Source organism: Micromys minutus, assembly GCF_963924665.1.
Source record: "Micromys minutus genome assembly, chromosome: 10".
NCBI classification, from domain to species: domain Eukaryota; kingdom Metazoa; phylum Chordata; class Mammalia; order Rodentia; family Muridae; genus Micromys; species Micromys minutus.
In genome coordinates this window covers 56,148,241-56,166,980 of record NC_137979.1, presented here as the reverse complement: position 1 = coordinate 56,166,980, position 18,740 = coordinate 56,148,241, and the positions used below count along the sequence as shown (strand labels likewise).

The 18,740-nt window shown below is 45.9% G+C and overlaps 1 protein-coding gene across 2 annotated transcripts in view; it reads right to left on the bottom strand.

Annotated features, from left to right (window-relative positions):
• Positions 1–18,740, bottom strand: part of MAP2K6 (mitogen-activated protein kinase kinase 6) — a 113,807-nt gene that overhangs the window by 37,434 nt on the left and 57,633 nt on the right. The window lies entirely within an intron of this gene.

Here is an 18,740-nt window from a genome sequence, read left to right as displayed (position 1 = left end):
ACAGAGTGAGTTTCAGGACGGTCAGGGCTACACAGAGAAGCCCTGTCTCAAGAAAACGAACCAAAAAAGCCATTCCTCCACTGTCCTATTTGTACTCATTCCTCAGCCACCACTGAGAGACAGAAAAACTGACAAGAAAGAGTCTGACTACCGGGAGTGTGCAAATGATGCATTTACTCTGCTCTAAAAAGGATTAGGGGAACAGCTGGAACAGCCGGGATCGTGCCTGGAGGACCTTCTTTGGGGTCCAGATGGGAACTCAGGCTGCTGTTGCTCGTCCTTGGGCTGAGGCTGCAGGAGCCTTTGGCTCAGGCATCTTTGCCGATGAGTCAAAAAAAAAACCAGACTAGGAAATGTCAGCTCAGGAACCAGACTGGGAAAAGTCAGTCGCATTAAGGACCTGGGAGTTTCTTTCTAGGTGTAGGTCACAGGTATTTGTGCTTGGCGGAAGTCGAAGCAAAGACAGTTATGATGCTTACAGTCTTGATCCTTTTCTCCTCTCTCCTCTGTACTCCAAGTGGGCACATCCGTGCTGACACAGCCCCAGATGAGATCCCAGCAGACCGACCCTAAGGCATACACCAGAGCTTAAGAAATGCATGGTTTCTGCATGAAAATGAATTCGTTTGCATCTTCTTTTTAATGTTTAATTAAAAGTCAGTCCGTGATTAAGAGCGCTCTCTGCTCTTCTAGGGGACCCGTGTTCTATTCTGAACACCCACGGGGTGGCTCAGTGTATGGGTGTGTTTTGCCGGCATGTCTGTCTGTGTACTGTATGCACGCCATATCTGAAGAGGCCAGAAAGCATTGTATTTCTTCTGGAACTGGAGGTCTAGACTTTTGGGAGCCATCTCGTGAGTGTTCAGAATGAGACACAGTCCTCTAAAAGAGCAGATTGCGTTCTTAACTGGCTCTTAACTCCCGTCTCCTCGGCTGTAAAATCCAGAATAACATCGATATTTAGTACTCTAAACAACAGGTAAGAATCAATCCAAACTGGGCATATGAAAAATACTGAGAGAGCCAAAAAACTCTTCCATATGATCGTGTAGAGAAACAAGCTATGTGTCTGATTTCAAAAAAACAGTAAGATACCCATGACTAAGACAGGTTATGTTACTAGAGCCCTAATTGAGCTTTTACTATCTAGTCTTTAAAAATTCAGTATCTAGATCAATTTGGCAAACAGTATAAAGGCCGTGTGTGTATGTGTGTGTGTGTGTGTATGTGTGTGTGTGTGTGTATGTGTGTGTGTGTGTGTGTGTGTGTGTGTGTGTGTGTGTGTGTGTGTGTGGTGGTCAATAATCAGCACAGAGAAAGCCTATGGGGAACATCTTTAGTAAACAGTTTCTCTCAACTATCTCTTCATCTGTTTCGAGTGTTCTAGAAGAATCAATCAGTGTGCACCGCTACTCCCTCCTCCTGAACCTCAGAGGCCACTTAGCACATATTTGTGAAGTTAATCAGCCCCATACAACTGAGGACTCGCTGTACTGCTGGGTGCTGTAGGTCAACTCTGAGGAGCCCCATCCATGAGTTTCAGCTGCAAGACAAGGAGGTAGAGATGGAGTCACTTCAGGGAGGCCCCAGATGCCCTACTTCAAATCGTGACCAATGACTAGCAACGCAAGCAAAGAGGTAATCAGAAAAGGACAGCAAGGACCATCTCAGGGTCCTCCTGAATAAAACAAAAGTTTCATATGTTTATCCTGCTGGGACTATGGGCTCCCAGTGTTCATTCAAGGAAACCTTAGGCAGAAGTTACTCATCCTCACTGCTAACTTGGGTCCTACATGTCACGGGTGAAGAAAGATCACTGTTCAAATTTAAGGCCACACTTTAAAAAGCTTAGCACGTCAGGGGCGATTCTTAAGCCAGCAACTAGTTATGACAACGTAACCCAGTAAATTAGTAAAAGATCTTTCTACAGACAGAAAGACCGGGAGGAAGCAAGTAAGAAACGGAGGAGGAGAAGTGGGTGGGGAGAGATCTTTGGGAACAGAAACCAGTGGAATAGATGACCAAAGCAATAATCCAGCCTGCCCTCAGTTCTCCCCTAATTTCCCAAGCACCGAACACCACTCAGCCTCTAGGCCCCTCTGACACCTCAAGCTCTACAACGTAAGAGATTTTCACAGTGTTCAAAGTTTTCACAAGTATAAAACTTCTAACCGTTCAACTCCTGACAGCAAGAAGAATAAACCTCAGGAGACGCAGAACCCACTAAACATCCCTTAGAAAAGTGTCCTCTTTTCTTCAAGAGGTAAATTAAGTAACCTGAAAAACCACACACATCTCAACCACCTTCTAGAACTTACTCGACCATCTCCAGAAACTTCACTGGCTCCCAGGAGGTCTGCAAAGTTGCAGACTTGGGATGGGCAAGGAACCCCAGCAGAAAGCATTCTTTACTAAGCTCCAAAACTCGGCAAGGCACGCTTCAGCCAGAGGCAAAGAACAGAGCAGGCTCCGCCCCCTGCTCTTGTGCAGTAGCGAAGCTCCACGGAGTTCATTGTTCTGGAGCAGTGGGAGCCACTCAGGGAGGCAGAAGGTTAGCGTGCCCATTCAGACACCCAGGGGTAGCATTGATCATTAACCAGCCCCACAGTTATAACTCCTGAAGTAACCCTGGGAGCCCAGTGCCTTTGATAAATGGCTCTTTCATTTCCTAACTGAAAGAGAAACAATTGGTGGTCGGCTTCCAGCTGTGTTTATTTCAGGGGACAATCTGTTCCCTCAAGAAGGCTGCCAACACCTCACATTTAACACTGTGCTGGGGTGGGGTTGGGGGGAATGGGAAGGAGAGAGATGAATAACAAAGTTAAGTGGCCACGAATGTTAGACCTTTACTTTGATAATCCAAACCAGAAAATTGTATAAAGTCAAAAAAGAGGCTTCACCTTAGATGAGAAGGGAAAACAGGGACCTTGTCTGTATTTTGTATGCCCTATCCTTGGTACAGACTGGAAAAGGGGACCAGCCTGAGTGAACACACAGACACAGACAGACAGACACACACACACACACACACACAGACACAAACACACACAGACACACACACACACAGAGACACACACAGACACATACACACACAGACACATACACACACAGACACACACACACACACACAAACACACACACAGACACATACACACACAGACACATACACACACACAAACACACACACAGTGTGTTTCATCAGCACGCACACACAAATGTGTGTCTGTGTGTATGTACATGTGTATGCCTGTTTTGTATAGGGGAGAAAAACAGTTTCTTTGAAAACTGCACACCCCGAGACTCAACTATATTCATCTTTAAACCAAAGCCAGGCCATGAGAATTTCAGACCAGAAACAAAATAGTTCTGGGCCAAGAAGGAAATTTTTAGAAAGAAAAAAGAAATTACTAGGCCACATAGAAATGTCCTAGCTTTGAGTGCACATAAAATGTTGGGTCACAATGAGGTCTCGCCCAGTGCCCATTCCCAGAGAGCAGCACAAAGGCCTTCCCTGGTGTGTCTTATTACATAAAATAGAGAGCTGGGCTCTGGTGCCAACCCAAACAGCACACAGTCCCACAAGGCTGGCAGAAGGTGCCACCCTGAGATAAGCAGGTGTCTCAGAATTTGTCGGCTCCACTGAAGGTTGGCCAGCGTGATTCTGGGAGGGTCTGCGACTCCTGTCATGGCTTCGAAAGAGGAAGAACTGCAGATCACCTGATGCCAAGTTTATTTTTTCTAGTGTGTTTCCTGGTGTGAATGGGGCTTCGAGCCAAGTTCCTGGGGACATGGAAGCCTTGGCCGTCCTCTCCCTACAACTTGCATCTGGCCTTGTGATCACAGAAAAGTGTCATTAGATGCCATTAAACTACAAGGATCGTGTGCAAAGCAGCTAATGAAGCCCAGGGGAGGCAGGAGGTGCAGAGATAAAGCTGATTTTACAAAAGCCACCAGGAAGAAGACAAGGAGCCTCTCCCAACACAACTCCACAAACTACATGCTATTACTGCACATCACTAAGAACCCGCACAGAGTGGAAAAAAATTTGGGGGGGGGGGGAGGGTTACGCCAAGTTTAGAAAAGAAATATTGGAAAGCCCTTCTGAAAACTTAGAATCCGGTTAAAAAGGCAGAAGGAAGAGGAGGGAGAAAGGAGGAGGGAAGGGAGGAGGGGGAAGGAAAAGGGAGAGAGGAGAGGGGAGGAGAAAGGGAAGAAAAGAAGGGAGGGAGACAAGAGAGGAAGGGAAGGAAAGAAAGGAGGGGAGGGGAAGGAAGGGAGGGAGGAGGGGAAAGAAAGAGGGAGAGAGGAGGGGAAGGGAGGGAGGAGGGGGAAGGAAGAGGGAGAGAAGAGGGAAAGGGAGGGAGGAGGGGGAAGGGAGGGGAGGGAAGGAGAAGGGAGGGAGGAGGGGAAGAGGAGGGGAGAGGAAGGGAGAGAAAGGAAGGGGATAAGAGGGAAGGAGAGGGGAGGGGAAGGGAGGGAGGGAGAAAGAAAGGGATGGAGGAAAGAAGGAAGAAATCAGAGAATAAGAAAAAGGGAGAAGGGAAGGAGGGAAGAAGGGAGGAAGGAGTGAAAGAAGATGAAAATGATAAGGGTGAGGCAGAGGAGGGGGAAGGAATGAGTCTTTTGAGCACCCAGTCCACAGGCAGGGTTGGAGTTCTTTAGGTACAGTGTGTCGGTTGAGTCTGTGGGTGGCCTGGTGTGCCTGTCTATCAGCTCCAGTTTGTTCACCGTGCGAGGAATGTTCTTGAAGATCACACTGCAGATGAGGTGCAGAACTGGTGTCTTGGTTTATTCTCCTGTTGCTGTGCTAGCATGGCCGACACAAGCAAATTAAGAGAAAGGTCTTCTTCCGCTCAGTTCGAAGTACAGTGCGCAGTGAAGGGGAAGGCTGGACCACTGGAGCTTGAGCCGCTGGCCACATTGTAGCAGTTTGAAGAGAGCTCGATGGCTCTGTTTTATGCAACACTGGTTCTCCTGCTCAGGCGACAGTCCTATCCACAATTAGAATGGTTCTTCCCACAGCCATATAACAGAATCCAGACAGTCCCTTAAAAGAAGGCCCAGGAGTTCACATCCCAGGAGACCCTGGATCATGTTATAGTCTTTTCTGTTCTCCATGAATTTGTTTATCCACTTTACATCCTGACAATGGCCCTCCTCTCCTTCCAGTCCCCGCCTCACACAGCCCCAATCCTCACCATCTAAAAATTATTCCACTTCATTTGTGTTCTTTTCATATTTCCCTCCCTCCCTTCCACATTTGTACTTTTTTGAAGTATGTATTATTTTAAAATATGAAGTTCACAGAATGCGTCGTCATAGGCGCCTTGCGACTTCCGATGACATCCTCGGAGCTCCTGTCCTGTGTGACCTGCGCTAAAAGATACACTTCTCAACAGCTCACACATCTTGAACCACAAAGTAGGTGGGCCCACCAACTATGGGAATAAGTCCAGCTCTACAGACTCAGGATTTCTCCCCCCCTCCCCACCCCCCCTCCCCACCCCACCCCCCACACACACACTTTAAGCTCTTCGGTAACTTAGAGAGTCCAGCCAGGGTCAAGAACCACTTGCCCAGCACAGAGCATGCCTAGATAAAGTTTCCCACCTGATAATAATGGAATCCCTGTCCTCCTGGGCACCTGACACTTCCCCTACTACCATTCGAGTTGTAACTGCCTTGTAAGAACTAAATTCCAGGAGGCTGGAGAGATGGTTCCTGTCGGTAAGCACACACACTGCTCTTCTAGAAGACCAAAGTTCATAGCCAGTGGTAGTGCGAGCCTTTAATGCTAGCACCAAGGAGGCAGAGGCAGGAGAAACTCTGAGTTCAAGGCTAGGCTGGTGTACATTGTGAGTTGAAAAAGCCAGGGCTATACAGAGAAATCTTGTCTGGGAAGAGGAAGGAAGGAAGGAAGGAAGAAAGGAAGGAAGGAAGGAAGGAAGGAAGGAAGAAAGGAAAGAAGGAAGGAAGGAAGGAAGGAAGAGAAAAAAGAAGCCTTAGAGAGTTCAGTTCCCAGCACCCACATCAGCCAGCTCACAACTGCCTATATAATATATAATATAATATATATGTATTATACGTATATATATATATATATATATATATGACATATAACACCCTCTTCTGGGCTCCACAGGCACTGCCCTCATATGCCTTTACCTACCCACGGGCACACTAATTACAATAAAAATTAATTGCATACATATTTCTTAAATAATTACATTCAAAGTTAAGTTCCTCACTGTGCTGAGTCGATGAGCCAAAACTGGCAATAAGTCCCTAAAGTAGACACTGCAAAGGTGTAAAATCCATTACTACACAAATTCTGCTTCAAAGAAGTCAGCAGATATGAAATTGCAACTATGAAGACATCAGGGAACTTATGGGGTGGGCGGTACCAATGTTGTGTTTTGCCTGCATGTGCACCTGCAAGCCACAAGAGGGCGCCATATCTCACTATAGATGGTTATGACCCATTGTGTGGTTGCTGGGAACTGAACTCAGGACCTCTGGAAGAGCAACCAGTGCTCTTAACCACTGAGCCATCTCTCCAGCCCCAATATTGCAGTCTGAAGACAGGAGTTGGGAAGTTGACTCGGAGAAGAAAATATCTCACAGAGAAGGTGGCACTGTGGGTAGCCCTTAATAACTGATGTGAGGCTCCCTGAGAGTTGATGGCAAACGTAGACTGTCCTCTTGACTGGATCTGTAATCAAATAAAAGAGGCATCTCGGGGGTGGGTCTGTGAGGGCATTTCCTGGAAGAAAGGATTAACAAACCAGAGGAACCCTTCCCTTTCCCTCCCTCCTTCCCCTCCCTTCCCCCACCCCCACAGTGGGCAAGTACGAAGAAATTTGGAGGGGCAAGTGGGGTTCCTTTTGCCTCCTCACTTTCCCTCTGGCTGGTGAGCAGATCCACTCTGCTATGCCATTGCTGTTTCTGCTCTCCTTAGCTGACATCAGAACCGAGCTTCTCATGTGAAATGAAGGCCTCCAGGTGTCCACTTCAACCCAGGAACGGCTGAGCCACTCGCCCCAATGGATGGGGCAGCTACCTGACTCTCCTCTCCAACCTGAAGTCAGCTGGACTACTTACTCAGCCGATGTCGGCTAAGCCAATCTAATAGAAACCCCGTGAGGTGCATTCATTCTGTGGGTTCTCCTCCTCTAGAGAACCCTGACTGATCAGTATCTTCACCCCCCATCACAGCTGGGATAATCTTGTGTGCTGTACAAAGGTTGTCTTTGTGATTTCTGTACCAGTGCTAAGTACAGTCACCAACTTTGGTGCTGCTATTCTGATTGCTCAGTGCTGGCACTGCCTTTTGCAAACCTCCTCCGTCACCTTCTGATAGTTTTAATAAAGAGCTGATGGCCTAGAGCGGACCGGAGAGGAAAGGCGGGACGTCTGTCAGGGCAGAGATAGGAACTCCGGGAGAGACCAGGCATGGAGAGATTCGCCAGCCAGAACTGGAGCAAGTCGGATATGCTGGGAAGGAGAGGTAACTGGCCATGTATGTGTCAAATGAGGATTAAGTGTTAGTTATTAAAGGTATATGAGTTAGTTGGGAGCAAGCCTAAACTATAAAGCCTGGGCAGTCCTAAATAAATTCTCTGTCATTATTCAGAAACACCACCACCACCACCACCATCATCACCACCATCATCATCACCACCATCATCATCACCACCATCATCATCATCACCACCACCATCATCACCACCACCATTAGCAGCATCAGCATCAGCATCCCACATCCCTATATTATGTCCCGTAAACAAGCAACGTAATCAGTACCATGAGTTTCAACTTAGAGGTACTAAATGAAAAGACACCATTAGAACCGTGGACAGACGGTGGGCACGCGACGCTCCAGAATGTGCTACGTGGAAATAAGATCTGAAAGTCGAGAAGATGAACAAAGCAGACAAGGAAACAAGGAAACGGAGGGAAAGGAAGGCAGCCAGGCAAGAACGCTTGGCGAGGGAAAGGGCCGTGGCGGACTGGTCGGGTAACAGAGGACGTCGGATTGTGAGCCCCAAAATGCTTCTCTTACAGTTCCGTACCCTAGGGCACCTGTTTTTAGACTTGGTGCATTTTTTTTAAGAAACTGTCCTATTGGCAATTCGGTGCTGACCACGTGCTCTCAAAACAGCCCAAAAGTAGATCCCAGCAAGGCTCTCTCTACCCGTGGTCTAGACCCAGTGTGAAGGGAGGAGGCTGGCAGGGGCCTCTGAGGACTCCCCATCGCCAGGCTACATATTTATTGACCGGCTAGTCCATTCGGGTGCCATTAGCAAAAGGAAGTGTGTGAAAAACAGCGACTGAAAGAAAGACAGAAACAGATTGTGAAGAAATTTAGGGATGCGGTTGGCTCTCTTTTCAAAATGTACACCACGGAGTTTTGAAAGTGTTTTAAAAGGGTTCTTTTTGGTTTTAGATATAAACACTGAACTCTTTATAATGGTGTGCTTCGAGAATTTGCTTCAAAATAACATGGAGAGAAGAGAAAGCTAGAGATTAAAGAGGAAAAGGATTAGTCATAAACTGGTAACTGTTGAAGTTTGGTGAGGACAGCTCATTAGATTATGTTACTTTTGAGTATATCGGAAATGTATCAAAATGTATCAAAATGTAAATAACAATGAAATTGTGCTCTCTTGCGTCCTCTCCACTTCCAGAAGGCAGAAGCAGGCTTTCCCCTTCCTCCTGACTAGGTCAGTACCTCAGTGCCCAGCACACTTACTCCGTGCAATGTGGGGGAAGCTGGCCTCCTTCTAGGTCTCTCTATCTAATTCAATGCTAAATGGGTAGAAAAAAATCATAAGATGACATCTAGCCCTTTCTCTGGGTCTTGGATCCACTCTGTAATACCTCGGGCTACCTCGGGCTAACCATGACAGTAAAGAAACAGTAGGCAGAAAATATGGCAGTATTTTTGTCCTGTAGCTAAAACTCTGCAGCTAAAACAAGCAAGCGCAGACTAATCCTTCACCCTACTGTGATCTGAGATGTGAGAGAGGCCCGAGTCTGGCTTTCAGAATACATCCTGGAACAGACCACAACAGCTTGCCTTTCATTCCGCTACATATTCCTTGGTTTCATGCGTCACGTAATGGTAACATATTTACTTAGGGGTCTGTGATGTCCAATTTCACAGCAAAGACTGAGGAATGGCTCCTGGAAAGCCACAGAACTGAAATATGAGATCCCCTGGAAAGAGAAAGATAATGTATAAAAGCAAATTACCTATTTTCAACACGGTTCAGTTTGTACTAGCAAACTAATATTTCAATAGTATTTCAGATCCTCACGTAGCCCTTGATGGGAACATTCCTCAGTCCTATAGGAAAACAGAGGCGCCTAGTCTGTCCTCCTGAATAAATCATGATTTCAGTAATTAACAAATATCACGTCAGGCAATGTCATAACTCAGTGTCAGAAGAAGTCGAGTTCTCTAGTCTCGGGCAATAAGTCTAGAAACTGATTTGGGTAGTCGGCTTCAGACATGTAAACCCAGTTCATCTCCAAGACTGAACACACACAGAAAACACACTGTAAGAACAGGGGTCTACTCGCTATATGATCACAGGGCCAAGCAAAAGGTATAGATCGGTTCATATATGCTCCATAGTATCCCCTACATACTGTTATCTGAAGATTATTCCCAATATTATTACAATGTCTAGTCAAAAATATAGGGGGTGGAGAGTTAGCTCATTCATAAAGACTACTTAATGTTTGGTTTCCAGCAGCCACGTGGTGACGCAGAACCATCTATAACTCCAGTTCCAAGGGTTAAAATATGCCCACTTCTAGCCTTTAAGGTCACTGCATTCACAAGGCATAGACATACATGGACACAAAATAACAAAACATACAAATCTTATTTTCAATTTTTAAATATATATGCACATACAAAAGTATATGTATGTTTTAAACATAAATATGCACACACACATATATATATGTATATATGCAGATGGTTTGTAATTTTTCCTGGATATAATATAGTCTTATATGATTTCCTTTACAGCGTGAGTTTTTTTCATTAAACTGGGTTTTTTATTTTGTTTTGTTTTGTTTTTTTATCTTAGGCGTATGAGAGTTTTGTCTGAATGCCTAGTTCCTGCAGAGACCGGTCAGAAGAGGGCATCAGAGCCCTAAAACTAGTTCCAGGCATTTGTGAGCCACTGTGTGAGGTCTGAGAACTGAACCCAGGTCCTCTAGAAGAGCAGCCAGTGCTCTTAGCCAGTGAGTTACCCCCTAACACTACACTGCACAGTTTTTAATTACTGACTATCACTGATGTTCCTAATGGGAAACTAGACATTCTTATTATTAGAGAGCAGGATGGAGATTTGAAGGAGGTACACTAGATTTATGTGTGGGGGGGAGATTTTTAAATCTTGAACAAAGTTGTTACATGCGGTACATTGGAATACAATCTAACAAGACTCTGTTTTTAACGGGCGGGATTGGGAGGGGCCAGTAAAAAAGGACAAGCTAGTTCTGAGAACTTGAGGGCTTCATCCTTAAAATGGGAACGGCAACATCCACTGAAGCAGGTGGAAGGCAGCTTAAGCAGCATTTGTCCTGCCACTGGATAAACAGAAGCTAAATTACCAAGCAAGTGATACAGCTGTTCCGGGGTTGGTCCTGAGTTAGGAACAAGTGGTTGTTCATGAGAAAACACGACTAAAATCTTCAATTTTTTAGGAATTTCTTATATGTCACATGGTGCCTTCAGTAGCCCCCATGACCTATTTAATAATCACAACAACTCCTCGAGGGGTTAGTTCTACTATTTCAAAGACTCCGTCACATACAGACAGTCGCCTTTCCCATATAGCACACTGGGATTTAGCATTTTACCCGAAATTGTTCTTCCTCCTGTGTCTACTTGTGGGAGGAATGTGGCTGACTTGTGTCTGTGCTAAACACAAATTCCAAGACCCGCAGAAAAGTGTTGTGGAGAAGGGCCACAGTGCGGGTTTTCCATGTCTTCTCCAGATACAACATGCAGGTCATGAAGATGTTTGCCAGGAGCTGTGAGGGCCATGACCTAGGTCTGCCAAGATACTCTAGACTCAATAAGAAAAGGAATAAGCCATCTACTGCCATGGACTATGTTTGAGACATTTTAACCTTCCGGGACTTAGTGTGTTCCATCCCTTCCTCCCTCTGCACCCCACCCACATGCAAGAATGGAAAACATTCAGTCAGTCAACCAGGTAATTGGCTCAGTAAATGATGCTCTGGTATTTAAGAGGCATACTTTATCAGCTTCACAGATAAGATTATGAGGACAGTGGCCCTCTCGAGTGGCCCTGTGGCATCCCTAATGGACTCCGCACCCTCTCCCAGAGGGCGTTCTGATGGTGACACTAAGCCTGGGGGTCTGTCCCACATAAATTACTCTAGCAGTAAAGTAGGTGAATAGTTGAAACCTGGGGCTGTGGTCAGGTGATCGCAAGTTGCTGGGTCTTAGGGATGTTTGTGTCCTGTGTGTCCTGTGTGTCCTGTGTGCTCAGAGTCCCAAGGGGCACTGGTCTCTTAATGAATACAATGGCTGCCTTATCTGCAGTTGGTTCTATCTACCTGGACCGTCTGGATTCCAGTTAGTGGAGTCAATTGTTCCAGAACAGACTAAACACCAAGGGTCACTGTATCACCACCACATCTGGTGGTGATGGACATTCAGAATAAAACAAACAGACAAAACAAAAGGGGTTTCGTTCAGTGACCTCAGCGACCCTTTCACCTCCTTGGTGCATTTCTAAGCAGGAAGACTGCCTATCTCTCCCGGAGAAGTTTCCCCATTCCTAAAAGCAAGCTAACAAACAAGCACACCCTTTCATCGATTAACATCCTCACGGCTCGCAGCACCCACTATGGTTTTGGGGCTCCAAATTAGTGCCCCGGAAGACAACTGGAAAATCACGTTTTCAGGGCGGCTCCCTCATCCCTCAGGTATGTGTCAACTGCACACAGATGAGACGCATTCTTGGTTCACATTTTAACACAAGGCTCTTTGTCAGTCCCTTCCCTGAGGTTTCACAGAAGTAAGAAGGGAAAATCTGCAGACCTGCCAAAACCACAAAGTACATACAAGAAATCACAGAACACAGCAGATGAAAGAGTAAATAAAGATATAAGGAGAGCCTAGACACTTGACCTTTTATTTTGTACGTGTGTTATTACTTTATATATGTGTATATATGAATGTATAAAATATATGAATATATATAAATATATATTAGTTAAAATATATATGTGTGTTTATATATTATGGAAGCATCCTATATATAATATATATCATGAAATGTATATATGAATGTGTGTGTATGTATGTGTGTGTGTGTGTGTGTGTGTGTGTGTAAATTTGAGTAAGAGTCAAAGAAAAGAATCCAGTTGGTGGGGGAGGGGTAAAGGTCAAAAGAGGCCATACAGATACACTGTAGGCAAGTTAGAGAACTAACCTAGATGCCCATCCACAGATGATGGGTAAAAATGTGGTAAATATGCAGAGAGTACTACTCAATCCTAAAGGAAGAAGTGACATCATTTTCACAAAAATGGACAGACCTGGCGATCATGTTACACGGAACAGACCAGACTTAAATACCACATTTCCTGTCCTATGCACAATCCAGGTGTTTAAAATGACATGAAGTAGACGGGGAGGACCAGTTGAAAGGGAGAGGGGGATGGGAAGATGGGTATAGTCCAAATATATTATATACACAAATAAAATGTTAGAGTAAAACTATTTAGTGCAATTAAAAATAGGATATGTAAACGAAGTTTTAAAAATCAGAAATTAAAAACAAAACAAAAACCAAAATGGATGGAGTCAGGAATATCAATTACCCAGTCAGTAAAAAGCTTGGGAAACAAACAAACTCGGTTCCTGCAGCTGCACAAAAGCCAGGTGCAGACACAGTGTAGCAACATCTGCAGAACCAAGTCAGGAAGGGAGACAAGGATGCCTGGGGCCCCTAGGCTAGAAAACTGAGTGAGCTCGCCATCCAGTGAGAGACTGCGTTTCAAACAAATAGAGGAATACACCGGATTCTTGATTTCTGGCCTTCATGTGCACCAGCACCTCTACACCACACACACACACACACACACACACACACACACACACACACACGAACAATTGATCATGTCTTATATCTAGGGGCTTACAGCTTAGACTGGAGCTCTTTCCATGTGTCATATGACCCCTTGTGACCTTTGGGCTGGGAACTGTATCTGAGTCACTTAGGTCCAGGTGTCCTGGTGCTCAGGTGTGGGACAGAGGAGGGACAGGGACAGAGGAGGCTGTAGGAGATGAGGACACTTTAGGACCCAGCTGCTTGCTGTGCTTGCAGCATGCCTGCCCTTCTGATTTTTCTCCTCTGCTTCTCATGTAGTTCCTCCTGCTCCCTTGTAGTGTAGTGTGGTGTGTGTGTGTGTGTGTGTGTGTGTGTGCATATTGTTTGCATGTTCACTAGTGTACGGGTACATGTGTATGCATGTGTGGATAGGCAAGTATAAGCTTTCTTTAAAAGATTTCTCTTGCCTGCCCATCTCTAGACCCCCAACTCTTCCTATGGCTTCTCATTGCAAGGACCAAAAGAAAGAAGAGAAAAACGAAACTTTACAAGCCAAGCTTGGTAGCTACACTTTTAATCGTTCAAGGCTGATAGATCCCAGTGATTTGGAGGCTAACATGGTCTATATAGTGAGTTGCAGGATAGCTTGTGCTATATAGAAAAAAAATATGTTTTCTCTATGTAGAGAAAGGCTATGTTGGGGGGGGGGACAGAAGAGAAAGAGGAGGAGGGGAAGGGAAAGAAGGGGAAGAGAGGGGAGAGGAACAGAAGGGAGGGAAAGGGAAGGGAAGGGAGGGGAGGGGAGGGGAGGGGAGGGGAGGGGAGGGAAAAGACCCAGCATCTCCGCCTCGCATTGACAAAACAGCTTCTTTATTCTATGTCAAAGATCTCATTCTCTGAACTTGCACACATTGCTTAGCCTTTGCTGTATCTACATCCCAAAGCCCTTGGACCAGAAACGAACAGGCAAAAACAAGAAAGAAAAGGAAGGAAGGGAGGAAGGAAGGAAGGAAGGAAGGAAGGAAGGAAGGAAGGGAGGGAGGGAGGGAGGGAGAGAGGAAGAATGGAAGAAAGAAAGAAAGAAAGAAAGAAAGAAAGAAAGAAAGAAAGGAAGAAAGAAAGAAAGGAAGGAAGAAAGAAAGGAAGAAAGAAAGAAAGAAAGAAAGAAAGAAAGAAAGAAAGAAAGAAAGAAAGAAAAGGAGGGAGGGAGGAAGGAAGACACTGAAACCAATACCATCCCAGGGGATGAGACTCTTCACAGGAGCCAGGGGCAGACAGGTAAGGGGAAGAGGAAAGGGGCCATGGACAGTAGCGTTCTGCTCACAGGGCTTCACAAGCTGGGAACGAAAGCAAATGGACATGGAGGGGCTGAGGGAAGAAACGCAGCATCCCAGAAGAACACCACATCCTTTAATAAAACAAAACCAGATAGCTAAGCCATTTCAGATATATACCTCTATGCCTCCAGTCTTACAGACGAATAGGAAAACAAACGTTCCACCTGGAGGCATCAGATTTTAACTCTCCAAACACCTCTGATTGGAGAAACAGTGCAGTCAGAGAGAGAAGGGTCTTGGGTCCCTGAGGAGTTTCATGATAAGTCCAGAATGGTTACTCCAAGAAACTTCTGAGGTTCCAGGGTGGTCCTGAACCTCCACTCCCCTCCTTGGTGCTCAGGATAAGCATTTGCTGATGCTAGGACATTTCTCAAAGAAAACAAATGGTGTCTCTATTTCATGCACAGCACTTCTGGTTCTGGAATCAATAGCAGAGGCCATCCTCGCTGGCCATACCAGGGCTCCTAAATGTTTACTCACCCACGTTACCTTCAGATTCCTGAATAACTATACAAATGCAGGCTGAAACCTAGCTCCGTCTGAGGGCGAAGGAAAACGGAGACAGGTACATTCGGCAAAGACACAAGTTCAAAAGCCTGCCAGGATTTCCGAGGGAGCACTCCACTGGGGGAAGCTAGGAAGCAGACTGGCTGATATGGAAGGGGCTGTAAGCTAACACTGCCACCAAAAGAAACTAAAAGAAATAACCTTATCCGCAGCTGAGTTTCTTCTTGATTTCTACTCTGCGTTGGCAGTGAGCGGGGTTGTGAAATACAGCATTACCCCTTACCCACAGTTCCAAGACGTCTCTCCTAAAGTTTGGATTAACTTATAAAAGGTTTAGGTGATGCGCCCAGAGGCTTCTGGGAGAACAATGGGAAGAGCCAACTTCCCTCATGTCCTAAATGGTCTACAAGGGAGAATAAAACTTTGAGATCGAAAGATTGAATTCCAGATCTCTTCTCAGCAAAATATGCCCACACTTCCCTTCGAAATACCCAACACCTACAATTTACACTCTTCACACACAGTCGTGGGGGGCAGGAGGGGGAAGCTGGAGCAATGACTCAGAGGTTAAGAGCACTTGCCCTTGTAAAGGGCTGGGATGTAGTTCCCAGCACCCACCTAGGCTTACAACCATCAATAATTCCCCTTTCCAGGGTTCGCAGCTACCGGCACTGTTTTGGAATGTTGTCAAACCTTGGGAAATGTGGACTGTTTGGCTGAGGTACCAACACAGAGATGGCACCTGGGATTTTAGGCTAGCCCCACCTCTGCCTCAAGCTCTCAGCTGATTTGCCTATTCGAATCCAGAGCCTTTGTGTCAGGCCTTCCATACCACGAACCTGTGAGCTAGAACAAATCTATCCCTCCCCTGAGCAGTGAGAAATATAATAAATACAGACCCTCCCCACCAAGGAATAACCAAGAAGCAGTTAGATGGAAGCCCTCTTTCCCAAACACGCTTGTCCGGCTTTCATTTCCATCCATGTGATAAAACGCCCTGACAACAAAGAACTCAGACAACAATGGGTTGGTGGCGACCAATGAAAAATGACAGGGCTGATGAAAACTCCGGTTAGTCTTCTAGGGTTTTTTGTTTTTGTTTCGGGGTTTTTTGGAGGGTGTACTGGCTAGTTTTGTGTCAACTTGACATAAACTGGAGTTACCACAGAGAAAGCATCCGTTGAGGAAATGCCTCCATGAGATCCAGCTGTAAAAGGCATTTTCTCAACTAGTAATCAACGGGGGAGGGCCCAGCTCATTGTGGGTGGTATCATCCCTGGGCTGGTGGACCTGAGTTCTATAAGAAAGCAGGCTGAGCAAGCCAGGGGAAGCAAAACAGTAAGTAACATCCCTCCATGGCCTCTGCATCAGCTCCTGCTTCCTGACCTGCTTGAGTTCCAGTTCTGACTTTCTTTGGTGATGAACAGCGATATAGAAGTGTAGCCGAATAAACCCTTTCCTCCCCAACTTGCTTCTTGGTCATGATGTTTGTGCAGTAATAGAAATCCTGACTAAGACACCTTGTGGTACCACCAGAGAGATTTAAGATAAAGTAAGGCTTTCCCAGGCTGAATAAAAAGGGGAAATGGAGAAAGCTAAGCAGATCTACTCCCCCATACCCCACTTCCTGATCCACTCAGATATAAGGAAGTTTCTTCTGCAACCTTCCTTAGGCAGCTTCCTGCCAGGTCACAGCAGTAAGTAGAGTAACAATCCACAAGCACACATGTACATGTATAAATACACCTATAGCTACCAGTAACACAAACGTACAGACAACCACACACACTTTCGAATCCAGGAGTTCACACTTTGAAGCAAAGGGGCAATACATGAGAATGGGAGGAAACATGCATTTTTTTTTCTGAAGTAGGTTCCAAGTTTCTGGGGGGAAAAAAAATCTCTCCTGCTCTGTAAACTGAAGATCGAAGACTGTGTGAGCTGGATAAGGGAGGCTCTACACTCTCCCTGGGTCACATTGTGCTCCAAGACAAGGACGATCGTTTGAACAGCCCCAATTCCCCTCACCGGGTGCTTGTGGGTTTGTGGTTTTATTTCTGTTTAACCTCCTCTGGAGATGATCATGTCCACGAGGCTGCATGCCCTTCTTTTTAAGAGTGAGGAAGCCTTACCTCAACCCTCCTGAGAGGCTCACCTGCATACTCCTGTCTTAACCGGTCTATGAAAAGCAGGACATGGTCCGTCTGAACTGATGCTGTTGTTCCTCCCATCAGCACCGCTGCGGGAGTTTCTAATGGGAAGGAGGGGAGCCCAGGAGCTTCGCCAACAGGGAAGTTCACACTAGCTACTGAATGAACCCACAGTCCAGAGTGGACAGCACAAGACAAAACTTCTGAACTTAGATGTTAAAGCCTTCCCTCCGTCCCCCACTATCACCATTGTCTCGGAGCACACGGTGACCCAGGGAAAGTTTAGAGCCACCCTCCTTCCAATTTAACATAGCCTTCTATCTTCAGTTTATAGAGCAGGAGAGAATTTCCAGGAACTGAAACCCTAATTCAGAAAATTCAAGTGTTCTCCCAATCTCATTTATTGTTCTTTGGCTTCTAAGACCTTGGCCCAAACACAAATATTTATCTCCGTTGGAGTCCTGGTGCTGGCTCCCAGACGCTGACTTTCAAGCTTCTAAGGCAATTAAGGGGCACTAAATTCTTAATTAGACACACTGCCCTCTCAGCTCTTGTTCCTTCCAAAGAAAAGAGGGACTGAGTAAGAGACCCTGCAGGACTAAAGGAAACAGACACACCAGCTGCCAGGAAGAAGAAAGAAATCTGTGGCTTAGAAGCCAAAGAGTAGCTATCAGTGTGCTCCTGAGATCTTACCCCCATCCGACCAAACACAGCATTCAAAGCCCAAGGAGTTTTAGCATCATCTCAAACAGCTGTAGCAATAGAGATTGACCTGCACTGCACTTTAACCCACGAGGGCTCCTGCAACAGTTCTATTTCTGTATCAGAAAAGGCTTACCGCAGTCATTCTCAACCCCAGTGGGTCCCAACCAACCCCTTTGGGGTCCAATAGCCCTTGCACGGGGTTCCCATATCAGATGCCCCGCACGTCACAGATATTTACAGCACAGTTCATAACGGTAGCAAAATGACAGTCACATGAAGTAACAATGAAATAATGTTACGGTTGGGGGGGGGGGTCACCGCAGCATGAGAAACTATGTTAAAGGGTCACAGCATTAGGAAGGTTGAGAACCACTGACTTAAACCAAAGGCATTGGTTGCCGTCATTTTCAACCACAGGGGCTGGGGTAGCCTAAAGCATGTGCCCCCGTGTGTGGCTCTCACGGTTTTGCCAGGCAGACATGAAATCATGACTCCAGGTCTCACTTTGGACCCCAGTCAAAGGGCAACTCTGCGGTCAACCAAAGGAGCTCGATTTTGACCATAGATACGGGCGCTGTTGAGTCCAGAGCAGAGCATAGCGGTGTAGCATTTACCTAGCATTCAGAAGCACAAGGTTCTGTGAGTCTGATGTTAAGGTGATATATGATTGCACAGTCGAGAGGTAGGCGGGGAAACGGCTAGGAAAATGGAAGAGGAGGAGAGGAGAAAGAAGATTCCAGGAGGAATGAAGATGGAGGCAGGTGTGTGTTTCTCTCAGCGCATCTGTAGCTTCATGAGGTTGTCATTATTATTTCTAAGGGTTTCTATGGGTCCATTTATCTCCTATAGAAGGGCAGTTAATATCTTTGTCCATTGGTTGTAAGCTTCTGGTGTAGAGGGTTTATGGATTAAGGATTTAATATATAAACCTG